Source organism: Oratosquilla oratoria, chromosome 11, assembly GCF_046742065.1.
Source record: "Oratosquilla oratoria isolate Oo_2021 chromosome 11, ASM4674206v1, whole genome shotgun sequence".
NCBI classification, from domain to species: Eukaryota; Metazoa; Arthropoda; class Malacostraca; order Stomatopoda; family Squillidae; genus Oratosquilla; species Oratosquilla oratoria.
This window is the reverse complement of record NC_134787.1, coordinates 43,710,211-43,728,249: the sequence shown is the minus strand read 5'-3', so window position 1 is coordinate 43,728,249 and position 18,039 is coordinate 43,710,211. Positions and strand designations below refer to the sequence as shown.

The 18,039-nt window shown below is 45.2% G+C and overlaps 1 protein-coding gene across 3 annotated transcripts in view; it reads left to right on the top strand.

Moving 5' to 3' along the window:
- The window catches only part of LOC143029766 (uncharacterized), a 55,948-nt gene that overhangs the window by 4,402 nt on the left and 33,507 nt on the right, over nucleotides 1-18,039 (top strand). For 2 of the 3 annotated variants that reach the window (XM_076192682.1, XM_076192680.1), the window contains exon 1: nucleotides 17,637-18,039. This exon is cut by the window's right edge and continues 1,496 nt beyond it. The exons of the other annotated variant lie outside the window; for it this stretch is intronic. The gene's annotated coding sequence lies outside the window, so the exon portion shown is untranslated. Of the gene's footprint in view, nucleotides 1-17,636 lie in introns of those variants that run through there. 3 annotated transcript variants of the gene reach the window in all.

Below are 18,039 nucleotides of genomic sequence, written 5' to 3'. Positions count from 1 at the left end.
ATGTGAACTATCTGTACTATCGAGACATTCAAGAGATGTTTACACAACTCCTTAGGTGACTAACTGTACTTCTTCACTGATATATGACATTCATATTACAGAACCACCCAATAATCAAATACATCCTGTCCATCATCAACCTGCATATGTCAAGCTTTCCGTCCACTTTTTTTTTTTTTTTTTTCTTTTACAAGCACCCGGCTGCGCCGGCCCTGGCTACGCCAGGGGTACTTGGCCTGCGGCGCTGCTCGCGCTGCTCGCTGCTTCCTGGGGGCGCCCCGCCGCTCGTGCTGGGGGCGCCCCGCCGTTCCTCCAGGGGGCACCCCGCCGATCCTCCTGGGGGCGCCCCGCCGCTCGTGCTGGGGGCGCCCCGCCGTTCCTCCTGGGGGCGCCCCGTCGATCCTCCTGGGGGCGCCCCGCCGATCCTCTGGGGGCGCCCCGCCGATCCTCTTGGGGGCGCCCCGCCGATCCTTCTGGGGGCGCCCCGCCGCTCCAGCTGGTGGGCGCCCCGCCGATCCTTCTGGGGGCGCCCGGCCGATCCTCCTTGGGGCGCCCCGCCGCTCCTCCTGGGGGCAACCGGCCGATCCTCCTGGGGGAGCCCCGCCGATCCTCCTGGGGGCGCCACGCCGCTCCTCCTGGGGGCGCCCCGCCGCTCCTCCTGCTGGGGGCGCCCCGCCGCTCCCCCTGGGAGCGCCCTCGCCGATCCTCCTGGGGGCGCCCCGCCGATCCTCCTCGTAAAATTCTGGAAACATTGTACTATGCTCTGATTTCAACATCTGAAGTTGATTACAGTTTTTCAACACTACTTTTTTAATTATCTTCTTAGTGTTTATCACCCATTTTCAAAAATGTCTCTGTCTTCGTTTCTTAGCAGCAAAAGACTCCGGCATCTTTACACCGCGCCACTGCCCACAGGTGTCCCCAAAGTACCATGGACCCCGCCCCCCTGGCCAAGAATATTTTTATAGATACTTAGATACACCAAATCTGCAAATTGGGGTGGCCAAGGTCAAGAGACTTATGTGTTTTCATGGTTTTAATTTTATCATTATATATATATATATATATATATATATATATATATATATATATATATATATATATATATATATATATATATATATATATATATGCTCTTCCATAATTGCCACGTTTATAATACGGAGTTCCGGTGTTAGGATGAATCGTACGTTTTCTCTGGTGAAGATTGTAGAAATATGTTTGTTTTAGTTCCAGGGATGAAAAGTAGCCCCAGGCCTGTTGAGAGTGGTGCCACAGTGATCTCTGTTTGGGCCCCTACTTTCTCTAATCTACATCAATCATCCTCCAGTATTTATGGATAATAAATGTAGAATATTTGCCGACGACTTAAAATTTATCTAAAATTTTCAAGTGCTGTACTGGTCACCTTAGCTCTGGGAACTTCATTCTGTCAAACTGATATAAACAGTATAGGCTCAGTAGCCAGTTCATGGGGATTATAATTAAACAAGAATAAATGTATTGTATTAATATTTCAACGAAGGAGTGTACCTTGGCAAAATATTGACTGTCCATCAGATTACTACTTAAGGAACCAAATCATAGTTAGCCTACAGTGTCCTCACATAAAGACTTGGGAGTGTTGGTTGACACAACATTGTGTTTTCATCTACACATAAGATCAATTGTAAACAAAGCATCTGGACTTGTGGCATACTTCCTAAAATGTACCTTATGTAGATTTATACATTTCATGTCCAAGCTCCTAAGAACACACATCAGACCAGTCAATGAATTGTCTTGTGTTTGAAATACTGAATACAAAGAAGATCTCAGATTACTTTAGCCTGTGCATTGTAGCTGGACACGTCAAATTGAAGGCATGTCATATTTTCCCTATAATAATAGATTTATGGATTTGGATCTGTACTGTTAGAGAATTTTTCTTGGCTAATGTGGGATAAGAGACAATTCATTTCGGGATTGAGAGGACATCGAAACAAAACAGTTTACATACATTGGTCTACTGATTCTTTTACCTGATGGGCTTCCCGCCCCAGCATCAAACAATGTGTACGTCAAAGAAGTCGTACTCCGCTGATGCACCAGCCCCCCCCCCCTTACATATATAATTAGTAACAAGTTAGTCTCAATATACTAGGCTACAGAAGGCTGGAATGTGCATCCTAGCGGCATAAAAAACATACTAAATTGTAACTGGCAGATGATCAAATCAAGTCACATATCTATATAATCTTTCACCAAGATGAATATCTAGTTTGCGCTAAAAATCCTCTATCTTACCACAAGTGACGACCTCAACAGGCATGAAATTCCATAACTCTATGTATTTTAGACTAAATAACCCACTACATATTTCCAAATGAGCTCTGGCATATGCAATTTTAAATTCATGGCCCCTTGTGGTATTTCATAATGGACGTAAAATAGACAATCTCTATTAATTGTATTATTTCAATGAAAGGCTTGCCAATACTCAATAATATCGTGCCTGAGCTAAGTACAGTTCCAGATTTTTTAACATGTGATGATAATCCATATTCCTTAAACCCAAAATTTCTCCAGTCCAACATCTCTGTACAGGCTCCAACTGTTTAAAGCAGGCCCTAGACGATCAAGCTGATTGATCAAGCTCTGCTGTCAATTGGTTGACTCAAGCGTACAGCAGGCCCTAGACGATCAAGCAAACCTTCAATCTGTTTTATCAAAAACCAGTCTTAGTTGAGTGTTTGAGTAGGCAGGTCTTTCATAAAGTGTTGCGTAATGGTTTCCAATACAGATGTGGCTTTTCTTGCTTTGACTCTAGTTGTCCTCAAGCGGAAAAAACAAGAAAAGAGGAAAGGACGCTGGTCAAAGGAGTGGTACAAAATGAGAAACCGCTTCACTCATGAGCATTTACTCAACGTTCTGCGCGAAAAGGAACCAGAAGACTATAAGAACTTTATTAGAATGGATCAAGAGAGCTTTGATTTTTTGCAGAATTTAGTACGTCCCAAGAAACTTCGATTTGATCTTTAATAAAAGAGAGATCCTTGTAGTACCACAGAGAAGGTTCGGGAATATCATCCGTTGATGCTCCAGACTTCTTTTTGTTCTCGATCGCTTTGTATTCCCGATTATAACTTGTTCTTAAAACATTTATTTTTTCTTTAGTTCTTCAACAGTAAAGTTTGGCTTCAACGTGTGCAAAGCACGCGTTATTTTTAGTAGTGCTGCACATTTTTTATTTCGATTAAAGTAATCTTTACTTTTCACTCTCCAAAGTTAAGGGTTATCCCTATATAATAATAATTCAATTAGGAGGCTTGTGAACTCACGCTCTGTCACACGTTCTTCTTCCATAGCTGCCTACGAATGACTGACGCAATGCTTGATCAAAGTTGCCCTAGACCAGTGTTTCTTAACCCCTGGGTCGCGACCCAAATTTGGGTCGCCAAGCCATTTTATTGGGTCGCTAAGGGTTTGCAGAAAATAATTATTTTCCCACTACAAATATATTATAATTATATACTGTAATAATTAAAATACATGATGCCTAGTTTTAGGATTCTAAGCAGACCATGATTAAATAAAAACTCCAAAGCAGAAAATTTATTTGTAGGCTTGGGTCGCGATGCTTAATTTGTGCAAAATTTTGGGTCGCGATGCTTGATTTGTGCAAAATTTTGGGTCGCTGCCAAAAAAGGTTAAGAACCACTGCCCTAGACGATCAAGCGTCAGTGATTGAGCTTGAGTCATTCAAACTTTCTATCAATCACCGTCAATCGTCAAAACAACTCTTAGACGGTCAAGCATGCTTTCTTCAAGTAATTGCGTCCAGCTTTTGATCAATCAGCTTGATCGTCTAGGGCCTGCTTTAGATTTCCAATACAGCCCAAGTTCCACACTGAAGCGGCATACTCGAGAGCTGGTGTGACATGAATAACAAAGAGAATCGCCATAAAAGATGCCTCCCTATTGACAAGTGCCTTGAAAATATTGAGCTACGCCGCTTGCTTTATTAAAAGTATTAGCAACATTTTCATGAAACTTGAACTTATCATCTACCATAACACCAAGATCCAAAGCAGAGTTCTAGAATGGCGTCCTTGAAAACCTGATAGGTACACATTTGCAAGGATTGAGCGTAAGGTTCCAAGATTGATTTTGAAGCAGTTGATTAATGTCATTTTGGTAATTCTGCTCTGCAAGTAGTATATCTTCAGCAGATCCAGCTTTAATTTATATACCAGTGTTCCTTAACCAAGGGGCCACAGAAACCTACCAATAAGTCTATAGTACGGGGAATTCAACGTGTTACAGTTAATTATAGTAAGTAATTTCATTTGTCATTAAATCAATATATATGAAGTGCAGATAAAGAAAAGAACACATAGTTTGAAATAACAGTTATAAATGCCGAGGATAACACAAAAAAGCATGTAAAGGTGCATCTCCACTATGCCGATGGGCTTTGCCACACGGCAAATACAATCGGCCCTCTGCATTTCGGCACAGGTACTCACTAGACTTTCAGTCAGTACGTGCCACGCAACGCAAGATGAGTGACGAAGACGATGCAGTTCTGTTGACAGCGGCTGCTATAATATTTCTTTGTCGCGGCTCGTGCCGCTTAAATTCTTCTTATCGGCTTAAGAAACCTGCACAGCGAAGCTATAGCGATAATCCCATACCACACTCCTGGTCATATGGCCATTTCCCGAAGGTTGAGTGTGGTTTGAATTTTCCGCCAAAATCATCGGAAATTTAAAATTCCCGGCTCTGTGCAGGCATGCGCATTGTCGACCCCACCTCCCCCTCCCTATCCCCTCCCTTCTTACCCGGCTAGCTCGAGCCGGACGTCGCGTCACTTCAATGAGAAATGAAGGCTTCGCCTGTGGGAGGAGGGAGGGACCCTAAATCTGTGCAGGTTTCTTAAGCCGATAAGAAGAATTTAAGCGGCACGAGCCGCGACAAAGAAATATTATCGGCTGAAAGAAACCTGCACAGCGAAGCTATGCATGAGACGAGGACAGGTGGGAGGAGAGGTGAAGCCTGAATCAAACCGTTATTACGTGTGTCTTTCCTATGGGAGACTTATTCATTTTATCACTCAGTAGAGGGGAGACAGAAACGTCAAGTACCCACGCCGAAGAATGTGACATGCACAACATTGCACTGTTCACACAATGCGTAAATTATACGAAATTTGTATCCTGTTCAACGGTTCCTGGCCCCTCCCCACTCCTCGGTCGCCCTTTGCCCCCTCCACTTTTTTGAGATGAGAGGGGTGGAGCCGTTTCCATGGCGACACATGGGACAGGGGCGACCGAGTGGTAGAGACACCGTGTCCCCAAGGGAGTCGTCGATGTCCAGTCCCTAGGTCCCGCACCCGCTCCACAGAGTGGGTGCGGAGAAACTCCAGCGACCGGCGTAGGGCCCCCGACCGAAGCCAGGGACGCAACAACCTGTGGAGTGCTGAGGGTATCGGCCCGGGCAGGTCACGCGGGAGAAGCAGTATGCTCCTGTCGACCTCCCGTACCAGCCGTCGGCGCCCCAAGCGGCTCAGTGGAAGGGCCGGGGTCGCGAAGTTGAGGCCCCCCCCCCCCCGCCACCGAAGGAGGGAGGACGTGTGAGAGAAGCACGCTCTTTTGGCGCAGGGGAGCACCCGAAGGACGCTGACTGTGTCCCACTCAATCCCGAGCCAATAAAGTCTCTGTGTGGGAGCAAGGGCAGACCCGTCCCAGTCCACCCCGAACTCCACGTCCGCCAACACACTCAGAGCCACTGAGATGTCGGCCGATGCACCCTCCCCGGTGGGCAAATGCATCAACTAGCCGTCTAGGAACATGAGTGTGGAGACGCTTGCTTCCGTCCAACGTACGCCTACCACTCTCACTAGTTTCGTGAAGATCCTCGGGGTAAGCGAGAAACCGAAAGGGAGTATGCGATGCCAAGTTCGTTTCCGAGCGACCTCGTCCGTGGGCGTCAGTCAAGAGGCTTCGTCCTGGGTGAAGACGTTCCCTGAGCGTCTCCCACGAAGAAGGGCCTGGACCCTCGGTATGTATCCAACTCACCCCAAGTCTTCCCGCGGGAAGTTCTCGAAGCCCGTGGCGAGCGTCTTCATCCAATAGTGTGCTATGGCAATTTGTGACGTCCCATCCCCCACAAGCGGACTTCTATATGTTTAATACCTAGTGACATCATGTGATTATACTGTGACGTCACCGGATTGATCATGGCGCCATAGGATCGTCTCGTGACGTCACAGGGACACAAATTGACGTCATAGGACTACATGGTGACGTCAATTTATCACAATGACGTCATCTTATCATACCGTGACATCACTGAGTCACAGTGAGCGTTGAAATAAATTTTGACATGGTAAAATTCTGGACCATCATGACTGTAAATTAAATTAAGTTGAATAGGAAAAGTCATGTTCATTTCGACCTAAGTCACAGTGAGCGTCGAAATTAATTTTAACATGGTAAAATTCTCGACCATCATGACTGTAGATTAAATTAAGTTGAATAGGAAAAGTCATGTTCATGTTGACCTGAGTCACAGTGGGCGTTGAATTAGTTTAACATGGTAAAATTCTTGACCATCATGACTACAGATTAGCTTAAGTTGAATAGGAAAAGTCATGGTCATTTCGACCTAAGTCACAGTGAGCGTCGAAATTAATTTTAACATGGTAAAATTCTCGACCATCATGACTGTAGATTAAATTAAGTTGAATAGGAAAAGTCATGTTCATGTCGACCTGAGTCACAGTGGGCGTTGAATTAGTTTAACATGGTAAAATTCTTGACCATCATGACTACAGATTAGCTTAAGTTTAATAGGAAAAGTCATGGTCATTTCGACCTAAGTCACAGTGAGCGTCGAAATCAATTTTAACATGGTAAAATTCTCGACCATCATGACTGTAGATTAGCTCAAGTTAAATAGGAAAAGTCATGTCCATTTCCACCTGAGTCACGGTGAGCGTCGAAATTAATTTTAACATGGTAAAATTCTCGACCATCATGACTGTAGATTAGCTCAAGTTGAATAGGAAAAGTCATGGTCATTTCGACCTGAGTCACAGTGAGCGTTGAAATTAATTTCAACATGGTAAAGTTCTTGACCATCATGACTATAGATTAGCTTAAGTTGAATAGGAGAAGTGTCCATTTCGACCTGTTTTTTTTTTTTGTTTTTTTCCAAGGTCAAGGCATTTTATTTATGTAATACCTAGCACTTTGCGCCAACTTAAACTGTACTATTTAAAACTGATTTTCCTCTTCTCATTACACTAAACGATTGTAGTTTCTTTGAACTAATTTATACTCATTTTAACTAACACTAGACTCCCTAAGTCTAAAGTTCTTTTGTGTTTTACTTGGGGGTGGAACATCAGGTAAGTCATCTTTAAACTCAAGCCAAGTGAAGTTGATAAGAGGTTGGCTGTGGCTCATGAGAAGGGCTGGGTGGTGATTTTTTTTTTTTTTTTTTTTTTTTTTTTAAGAAACCTGGAAGGAGGGTGGTGCCGTGAGGCGTTAGAAGACCATTGAAGCTCGGAGGTATGGGGCTGCCGAGGCCTGATGATCCTCGGGGAGCCACCCTCCGTATCATAAGACACGTCCCCTTGTCCTCCAAGAGGCCCGGGTTCTTACCACGGACGACTTGAGGACGTATGGGGAACGGAGTACGAGTGGAAAAGGTCAAAGTCTACGCCTAGGGCCTGACAAAGAAAGTTATAAGGCGTTAAAGGACCATTATTGGTCGAAGGTATGGGGCTGCCGAGGCCTGATGACCCTCGGGGCGTCATCCTCCGTATCATAGGACACGTCCCCTTGTCCTCCGAGAGGCCCGGATTCTTACCACGTACGACTCGAAGACGTATGGGGAACGGATTACGAGTGGAAAAGGTCAAAGTCTACGCCTAGGGCCTCACAAAGGGAGCCATTAAGGCGTTAGAGGACCATTATTGTACGGATGTATGGGGCTGCCGAGAGGCCTGATGACCCTCGGGGGCACCCCCTCCGTACCATAGGACACGTCCCCCTCTCTTCCGAGAGGCCCGGGTTCTTACCGCGGACGACCCGAAGACGTATGGGGAACGGATTACGATCGTATAAGGACAAAGTCTACGCCTAGGGCCTGACGAAGCAAGCTATGAGGCTGTTAGAGGACCATTGATGACCGGAGGTTTGGGGCTGCCGAGAGGCCTGATGACCCTGGGGGGCGCCACACTCCGTACCATAAGACACGTCCCCCTGTCTTCAAAGAGGCCCGGGTTCTTACCACGGACGGCCTGGAGACGGGGACGTATTGCGATCGTATATGGTCAAAGTCTACGCCTAGGTCCTGATACAAACCGTGAGGCAATAGACGACCGATGATGGTCAGAGGTATGGCGCTGCCGAGAGGCCTGATGACCCTGGGGGGCGCCACACTCCGTACCATAAGACACGTCCCCTGTCCTCCGAGAGGACCCGGGTTGTTTACCAGGGACGGCTCGAAGACGGGGACGGATTGTGCTCGTATAAAATCAAAGTCGAAGAATGAGACAAACCAGCAGCCAAGCGGAAAGCGATAAAACTAACAGACGATTAACCAGCAGGAAACGGGACCGCCTGCTCCCATGTGGGCAGCGAGTTAACCACTCGGTTCCGTTTCCGCGATCTAAGTGACGCGACGTCCGGCTCGAGCTAGCCGGGTAAGAAGGGAGGGGATAGGGAGGGGGAGGTGGGGTCGACAATGCGCATGCCTGCACAGAGCCGGGAATTTTAAATTTCCGATGATTTTGGCGGAAAATTCAAACCACACTCAACCTTCGGGAAATGGCCATATGACCAGGAGTGTGGTATGGGATTATCGCTATAGCTTCGCTGTGCAGGTTTCTTTCAGCCGATAATTACCGATTTTTGTGTACCTGCTCGCAAAAAAAGATTTTGGGTTCGTCCAAGTCTCAAGAGTCGAAATATATACAGTGGAAGTGATTTAATGAAAGACTTGATTTTAGACAATGCAAACGAGTTAAACTTAGAATACCGATGTGATATGGGATTTCGAAATTTCTTTCGCATGACAAACATTGACTTTCAGACTTTGTTGGATCTCATTGGTCCTGCTACTGCTGTATCTGAGATAGCTGTCGATTTGCCCAGTGATATGATTGTAATGTAATGATGTGACATATGGGCTTGTATCTGGCCAACCTAGGTTACATTGCACTCTGAATAAGTGTAGGTGAGGGAGGATGGTAGTTTTGTGATATGTCACAGAGGTAAATGCAACGAGGAAGTCTAGTAATAAAATACTGAGCTGGACATTTCCGTAGTCCAGTGTAGGTAATCACCTCGTACCACCATTCATAGTGATATTCGTACGTGATTAAACCTATTTTAATTTAGGGAATACAATAACAAGACAAACCAATTGTAATTTTATCTTTTTCTACCATATACTTCTGAATTTAAGAAGAAAAGGGACATTACGGACATAATTCCGCTGATGACGTCATGTCCCCAGCATGACGTATCTATCCGTTTTGATGACGAGTTTCCGCAGGACGGCAACACTATCGGCCGCCTGGCGTCCACACCTAGAGAAGCCGATCGGCTTCCTTTGATGAGAGACCGCCACCGTTCGGGTTAGGATCGGCATGTAGATCGGCTTACGATGCAAACCAACGGTCACGTCTTCACTGACTCGGCCTTGCCGATCATGCCAGCCGACCGGCATAGTGGGGATGCACCCTAAGCTTATTTCCATTGTGTCCCAATTCATTTTTTTTTTTCCTTTTTTATAATTCATTACACAATGTGTCTTAATCGAGATGTCGATTTTTTCTAGTTTCTCCCTGTGGAAAAATTTATCAATAATCCTTTTACACAAATATAGAGTGACTATATCCTATCTAATTCCATATCAAGGGGTCCCCTGAATATACAAGTCATTATCGGCTGAAAGAAACCTGCACAGCGAAGCTATAGCGATAATCCCATACCACACTCCTGGTCATATGGCCATTTCCCGAAGGTTGAGTGTGGTTTGAATTTTCCGCCAAAATCATCGGAAATTTAAAATTCCCGGCTCTGTGCAGGCATGCGCATTGTCGACCCCACCTCCCCCTCCCTATCCCCTCCCTTCTTACCCGGCTAGCTCGAGCCGGACGTCGCGTCACTTAGATCGCGGAAACGGGACCGAGTGGTTAACTCGCTGCCCACATGGGAGCAGGCGGTCCCGTTTCCTGCTGGTTAATCGTCTGTTAGTTTTATCGCTTTCCGCTTGGCTGCTGGTTTGTCTCATTCTTCGACTTTGATTTTATACGAGCACAATCCGTCCCCGTCTTCGAGCCGTCCCTGGTAAACAACCCGGGTCCTCTCGGAGGACAGGGGACGTGTCTTATGGTACGGAGTGTGGCGCCCCCCAGGGTCATCAGGCCTCTCGGCAGCGCCATACCTCTGACCATCATCGGTCCTCTATTGCCTCACGGTTTGTATCAGGCCCTAGGCGTAGACTTTGACCATATACGATCGCAATCCGTCCCCGTCTTCAGGCCGTCCGTGGTAAGAACCCGGGCCTCTCGGAAGACAGGGGGACGTGTCTTATGGTACGGAGGGTGGCGCCCCCCAGGGTCATCAGGCCTCTCGGCAGCGCCATACCTCCGACCATCATCGGTCCTCTATTGCCTCACGGTTTGTTTCAGGCCCTAGGCGTAGACTTTGACCATATACGATCGCAATACGTCCCCGTCTCCAGGCCGTCCGTGGTAAGAACCCGGGCCTCTTTGAAGACGGGGGGGACGTGTCTTATGGTACGGAGTGTGGCGCCCCCCAGGGTCATCAGGCCTCTCGGCAGCGCCATACCTCTGACCATCATCGGTCCTCTATTGCCTCACGGTTTGTATCAGGCCCTAGGCGTAGACTTTGACCATATACGATCGCAATACGTCCCCGTCTCCAGGCCGTCCGTGGTAAGAACCCGGGCCTCTTTGAAGACAGGGGGACGTGTCTTATGGTACGGAGTGTGGCGCCCCCCAGGGTCATCAGGCCTCTCGGCAGCCCCAAACCTCCGGTCATCAATGGTCCTCTAACAGCCTCATAGCTTGCTTCGTCAGGCCCTAGGCGTAGACTTTGACCTTATACGATCGTAATCCGTTCCCCATACGTCTTCGGGTCGTCCGCGGTAAGAACCCGGGCCTCTCGGAAGAGAGGGGGACGTGTCCTATGGTACGGAGGGGGTGCCCCCGAGGGTCATCAGGCCTCTCGGCAGCCCCATACATCCGACCAATAATGGTCCTCTAACGCCTTAATGGCTCCCTTTGTGAGGCCCTAGGCGTAGACTTTGACCTTTTCCACTCGTAATCCGTTCCCCATACGTCTTCGAGTCGTACGTGGTAAGAATCCGGGCCTCTCGGAGGACAAGGGGACGTGTCCTATGATACGGAGGGTGACGCCCCGAGGGTCATCAGGCCTCGGCAGCCCCATACCTTCGACCAATAATGGTCCTTTAACGCCTTATAACTTTCTTTGTCAGGCCCTAGGCGTAGACTTTGACCTTTTCCACTCGTACTCCGTTCCCCATACGTCCTCAAGTCGTCCGTGGTAAGAACCCGGGCCTCTTGGAGGACAAGGGGACGTGTCTTATGATACGGAGGGTGGCTCCCCGAGGATCATCAGGCCTCGGCAGCCCCATACCTCCGAGCTTCAATGGTCTTCTAACGCCTCACGGCACCACCCTCCTTCCAGGTTTCTTAAAAAAAAAAAAAAAAAAAAAAACACCCAGCCCTTCTCATGAGCCACAGCCAACCTCTTATCAACTTCACTTGGCTTGAGTTTAAAGATGACTTACCTGATGTTCCACCCCCAAGTAAAACACAAAAGAACTTTAGACTTGGGGAGTCTAGTGTTAGTTAAAATGAGTATAAATTAGTTCAAAGAAACTACAATCATTTAGTGTAATGAGAAGAGGAAAATCGGTTTTAAATAGTACAGTTTAAGTTGGCGCAAAGTGCTAGGTATTACATAAATAAAATGCCTTGACCTTGGAGAAAAAAAAAAAAAAAACAGGTCGAAATGACCATGACTTTTCCTATTCAACTTGAGCTAATCTACAGTCATGATGGTCGAGAATTTTACCATGTTAAAATTAATTTCGACGCTCACCGTGACTCAGGTGGAAATGGACATGACTTTTCCTATTCAACTTGAGCTAATCTACAGTCATGATGGTCGAGAATTTTACCATGTTAAAATTGATTTCGACGCTCACTGTGACTTAGGTCGAAATGACCATGACTTTTCCTATTCAACTTAAGCTAATCTGTAGTCATGATGGTCAAGAATTTTACCATGTTAAACTAATTCAACGCCCACTGTGACTCAGGTCGACATGAACATGACTTTTCCTATTCAACTTAATTTAATCTACAGTCATGATGGTCGAGAATTTTACCATGTTAAAATTAATTTCGACGCTCACTGTGACTTAGGTCGAAATGACCATGACTTTTCCTATTCAACTTAAGCTAATCTGTAGTCATGATGGTCAAGAATTTTACCATGTTAAACTAATTCAACGCCCACTGTGACTCAGGTCAACATGAACATGACTTTTCCTATTCAACTTAATTTAATCTACAGTCATGATGGTCGAGAATTTTACCATGTTAAAATTAATTTCGACGCTCACTGTGACTTAGGTCGAAATGAACATGACTTTTCCTATTCAACTTAATTTAATCTACAGTCATGATGGTCCAGAATTTTACCATGTCAAAATTTATTTCAACGCTCACTGTGACTCAGTGATGTCACGGTATGATAAGATGACGTCATTGTGATAAATTGACGTCACCATGTAGTCCTATGACGTCAATTTGTGTCCCTGTGACGTCACGAGACGATCCTATGGCGCCATGATCAATCCGGTGACGTCACAGTATAATCACATGATGTCACTAGGTATCAAACATATAGAAGTCCGCTTGTGGGTGATGAGACGTCACAAATTGCCATAGCACACTATTGGATGAAGACGCTCGCCACGGGCTTCGAGAACTTCCCGCGGGAAGACTTGGGGTGAGTTGGATACATACCGAGGGTCCAGGCCCGTCTTCGTGGGAGACGCTCAGGGAACGTCTTCACCCAGGACGAAGCCTCTTGACTAACGCCCACGGACGAGGTCGCTCGGAAACGAACTTGGCCTCGCATACTCCCTTTCGGTTTCTCGCTTACCCCGAGGATCTTCACGAAACTAGTGAGAGTGGTAGGCGTACGTTGGACGGAAGCAAGCGTCTCCACACTCATGTTCCTAGACGGCTAGTTGATGCATTTGCCCACCGGGGAGGGTGCATCGGCCGACATCTCAGTGGCTCTGAGTGTGTTGGCGGACGTGGAGTTCGGGGTGGACTGGGACGGGTCTGCCCTTGCTCCCACACAGAGACTTTATTGGCTCGGGATTGAGTGGGACACAGTCAGCGTCCTTCGGGTGCTCCCCTGCGCCAAAAGAGCGTGCTTCTCTCACACGTCCTCCCTCCTTCGGTGGCGGGGGGGGGGGGCCTCAACTTCGCGACCCCGGCCCTTCCACTGAGCCGCTTGGGGCGCCGACGGCTGGTACGGGAGGTCGACAGGAGCATACTGCTTCTCCCGCGTGACCTGCCCGGGCCGATACCCTCAGCACTCCACAGGTTGTTGCGTCCCTGGCTTCGGTCGGGGGCCCTACGCCGGTCGCTGGAGTTTCTCCGCACCCACTCTGTGGAGCGGGTGCGGGACCTAGGGACTGGACATCGACGACTCCCTTGGGGACACGGTGTCTCTACCACTCGGTCGCCCCTGTCCCATGTGTCGCCATGGAAACGGCTCCACCCCTCTCATCTCAAAAAAGTGGAGGGGGCAAAGGGCGACCGAGGAGTGGGGAGGGGCCAGGAACCGTTGAACAGGATACAAATTTCGTATAATTTACGCATTGTGTGAACAGTGCAATGTTGTGCATGTCACATTCTTCGGCGTGGGTACTTGACGTTTCTGTCTCCCCTCTACTGAGTGATAAAATGAATAAGTCTCCCATAGGAAAGACACACGTAATAACGGTTTGATTCAGGCTTCACCTCTCCTCCCACCTGTCCTCGTCTCATGCATAGCTTCGCTGTGCAGGTTTCTTTCAGCCGATAATATTTCTTTGTCGCGGCTCGTGCCGCTTAAATTCTTCTTATCGGCTTAAGAAACCTGCACAGATTTAGGGTCCCTCCCTCCTCCCACAGGCGAAGCCTTCATTTCTCATTGAAGTGACGCGACGTCCGGCTCGAGCTAGCCGGGTAAGAAGGGAGGGGATAGGGAGGGGGAGGTGGGGTCGACAATGCGCATGCCTGCACAGAGCCGGGAATTTTAAATTTCCGATGATTTTGGCGGAAAATTCAAACCACACTCAACCTTCGGGAAATGGCCATATGACCAGGAGTGTGGTATGGGATTATCGCTATAGCTTCGCTGTGCAGGTTTCTTAAGCCGATAAGAAGAATTTAAGCGGCACGAGCCGCGACAAAGAAATAATATAAGGAGTCCTCAAAGTTTGAAATGTTGAGAAACATTGCATATACAACTTTAAATCGTCAGCAGATATTATGTTTGTAGCCATTAGTTCATTACCAATGAAGATGATATATAGCAAAAATAGTAAGGGTCCCAAAACGAACCCCTAAGGAACACTTTTTTTTACGGGCAACTGTAACATTCATGTTGCGCTTGTTTACAAAGGATTACAAAGGCGGAGCATGCCGACAGGAGACCTTTTGGTCCATATCTAGGTCGGATGCGGAAAAAAATTATAATAATAATGAAATAATAATTATAAAAAAAAAACTATAATAATGTATGCAACAAACAAAATACATAAATAAATGCATAGGTATAGTTGAATAACAAACAAACAGGTAAACAGTAAATAATAATAAATTGACACATAACTATAATGATAAATGAAAATCAGACAGACAAATGATAACAAAGCAAAAACAAATCATATAAAATAAATTATAATCATTACAGCATCTTGCTTAGGTGTTTATCTAAATGAGTCTTAAAGCTTCGAACTGAACTACATTGCACTACCTGTGCAGGAAGTTTATTCCATTCATTAACTACACGGTTGGCAAAGTTGTTTCTACCTACTTCCAAATTTAATCTATTTCCGGATAGTTTGAGACCATTGTTTCTTGTCTGATTCTCATTCAATGTGAAAATTTTGTCACTTTTGATGTCAATTCCCTTTATTCAAAACATCATTCTACCCGTAATCCCTAAGTAAGTTGATTTCTCAACCATAATGTCATGATAAACCACACTGAACGCCTTAGAGTAATCAAATAGCAACAGACAAATAACTTTACCTTGGTCCAGGTCCAGGGTTATATTACAGGTCATCAACAGCTGATACAGGGCGAAATCCAAACTGGTTCGGAGTCAATGCATTATTACTGTGTATACAATCGTAAATAAATTTAACAATTATCCTTTCCAGTGACTTACAACACACTCATGAGACTTATTTGTATTCAAGAGGATCTGATCGTGAGCCCTTCTTGAGTATTGGAACAACCAAAGAAGACAACGGATATGATAATTGATCAATACAAGAATTTGGAAAATATGGATGCTCATCTGGGACTATAACTGAAAAGGTTTCAATTCAGAAATCGCCCCGGTTACATCTTCCTGTGTAATTCGTAGATCTCCAATTTCTGCAATTTTTTTATGTGGTGCATTACTGGGCTGCATGTCATCTACGTACGCAGAAGAAAAGTCAGCTGGAAATATTTCAGCCATAATCTGTCGATCATCAACCGCTAATCCATTAGGAGATCGACTTCACTGGTTGATACCACCTTGCCTTTTTTATTTTTAATATAGGCGTGGAATACTTTAGGATTACGTCCATGGTATGAACAAGGGAAGACTCAAATTCAACTTGCTTGGAGAAAGCAAAGTTTCTGTACTGATATATGACAGCTGTATAAATAGCTGCAAAATCATATTTACTTCCCAGTTGAGATCGAAGTTGTTCGTGTTCAATCCACAATTTGCGCCTTTCCCGTTTTATGTCTGGATGGATTTAAACTGGCCATAAAGACCTAGTATCATTAACAGTAACTAAAGGTACATACATATCAATTAATGAATTAACAATGCCAAAAAAGTGAGTGTACATTTCGTCGATATTCATGAATTCATTACCCCCAGTCAACATGAAGCAAATAGTAATTCATCATGTAATTACCTATAGTATGATCTGTGTGTAGATGTATCGTTAATGTGGTGAGGAACTTGGTATGTTAACATATGACTGATGAGTGCTCGCAATTAGGAAAAGGAGTTGGTACCCACTTCCACGTTGAATACCTGTCTTCCTCTGAAGTGAAAATAAAATAGAGAATATGCCTGTGTTAAAAAATGGATTCGTGAACCCACTGTGTTAAACCTAAAAGGATGAAACAATTATGAAAACTGGCATCTGTGGGAGAAAGTTCAGAATGAACTCACCATGCAATGGTAAGTAAGTTGAAATCATCCATGAAGATCACATTTTTGCCAAAACAAAAATAAATAGATAAATATATAAATAAATGAATAAATAAATAAACAAATAAGCACCTCATTCTCCAAAGAAATGTATTGAAAGCAGGTGACACACTGTAACTAGATACTACTGTAGACATTGAAGTCAACAAGGTGAACCACCAATATATTAGGAATACCAACATCAACCTCACTTTACGTGAAGTCCTGCTTGGGAATATTACTATTATTGTCATTTCGTATTACTAATATTATATAACTTGGGATGTTGACTAGTTCATCAGTTATAGTGTTGGTCAATCAGGTTTCGCTTATCCCCAATTCTAAAATATCACGATCATTTAGAAATGTTAAGAAGAGAATTGACATTTACAGGTCCCTATGGACATTCAGAGCTGGGTGAATGTTTAACTTTATAAGTCTGTTTCAATAGTACATTTCTGTCAAGGATGTATAACTAATATCATCATTGGAAAATCTCTTTATTAAGCAAAAACATAGACATTTCACTGAATTTGGACTGCACACCAGAGGCAATAATGTTCAAAAACCCTCTCAAAACCAAGGTCTAAATATACAGGTCAGATCGTTAGAATTCTTCTGCGCAGCTTCTGACGTCATTTGGCTGAGTCCATTTTCTCTTTGTGATACACTGAAGAAAACTGTGAAACGCCAAGGAAGACAGGAACTATAATATTTTATATATTATATATATATATATATATATTATATATCATATATATTATATATTCATATATATAGACAGGAACTATGATATTTTATATATATTTATATATATATTTTATATAATATTTGTCAGAATATAACTAATTGCGTGGAGCGGTGCGAGCGAAGGCAACGTCATTTTCCAACGACGGACCAGCTTCAACTGGCAGCTATAGGACCCGCTAACCCCACTTTGAACAGCCAGGTGACGTTCACGGGCCCGCTGCGCCAACTCCCTCGAAATTCGGTCGGAAGTGGTTAGACCTTATATTCTTAGATCTTGCTCAAAACAATAGTTCTTTCTGTGTTCTCGCTCTTGCAGCTTACGTACCTCCACCCTTATAGTATAGTAGCATGATCAATAGCCATACTCTTGATATTTTTAAAAACAGTATCATCCATCACTATCTCCCCCTCCTCAATCCTAATCCCGACCCTGATTTCACCCTTAACCTTCATCCGAACCTCATTTCTGGTCTAGATCCTGTCCCCAACCCTTAATTTCCCGCTCAGCGCCCGCACATAATGCCACCCATGAGCGGCCTCTACGGGTTTCCAAAAAAGAAAGTAAATATGGTGCTATAGTGCTTGCTCAGGACTTTGAGTCTTTGTTTTCACGTGCCCAAATCTTTACAACGGTCTGTAGTGACGCGCGTCTTGTCAAAACCAGACTGGCCGTCACACAACTCGAGCGTGGTTTTTATACTCGCTGTAGTTGGCAAGCATAGTTCGCAAAGACGTCCCGGCCAGCCAATCT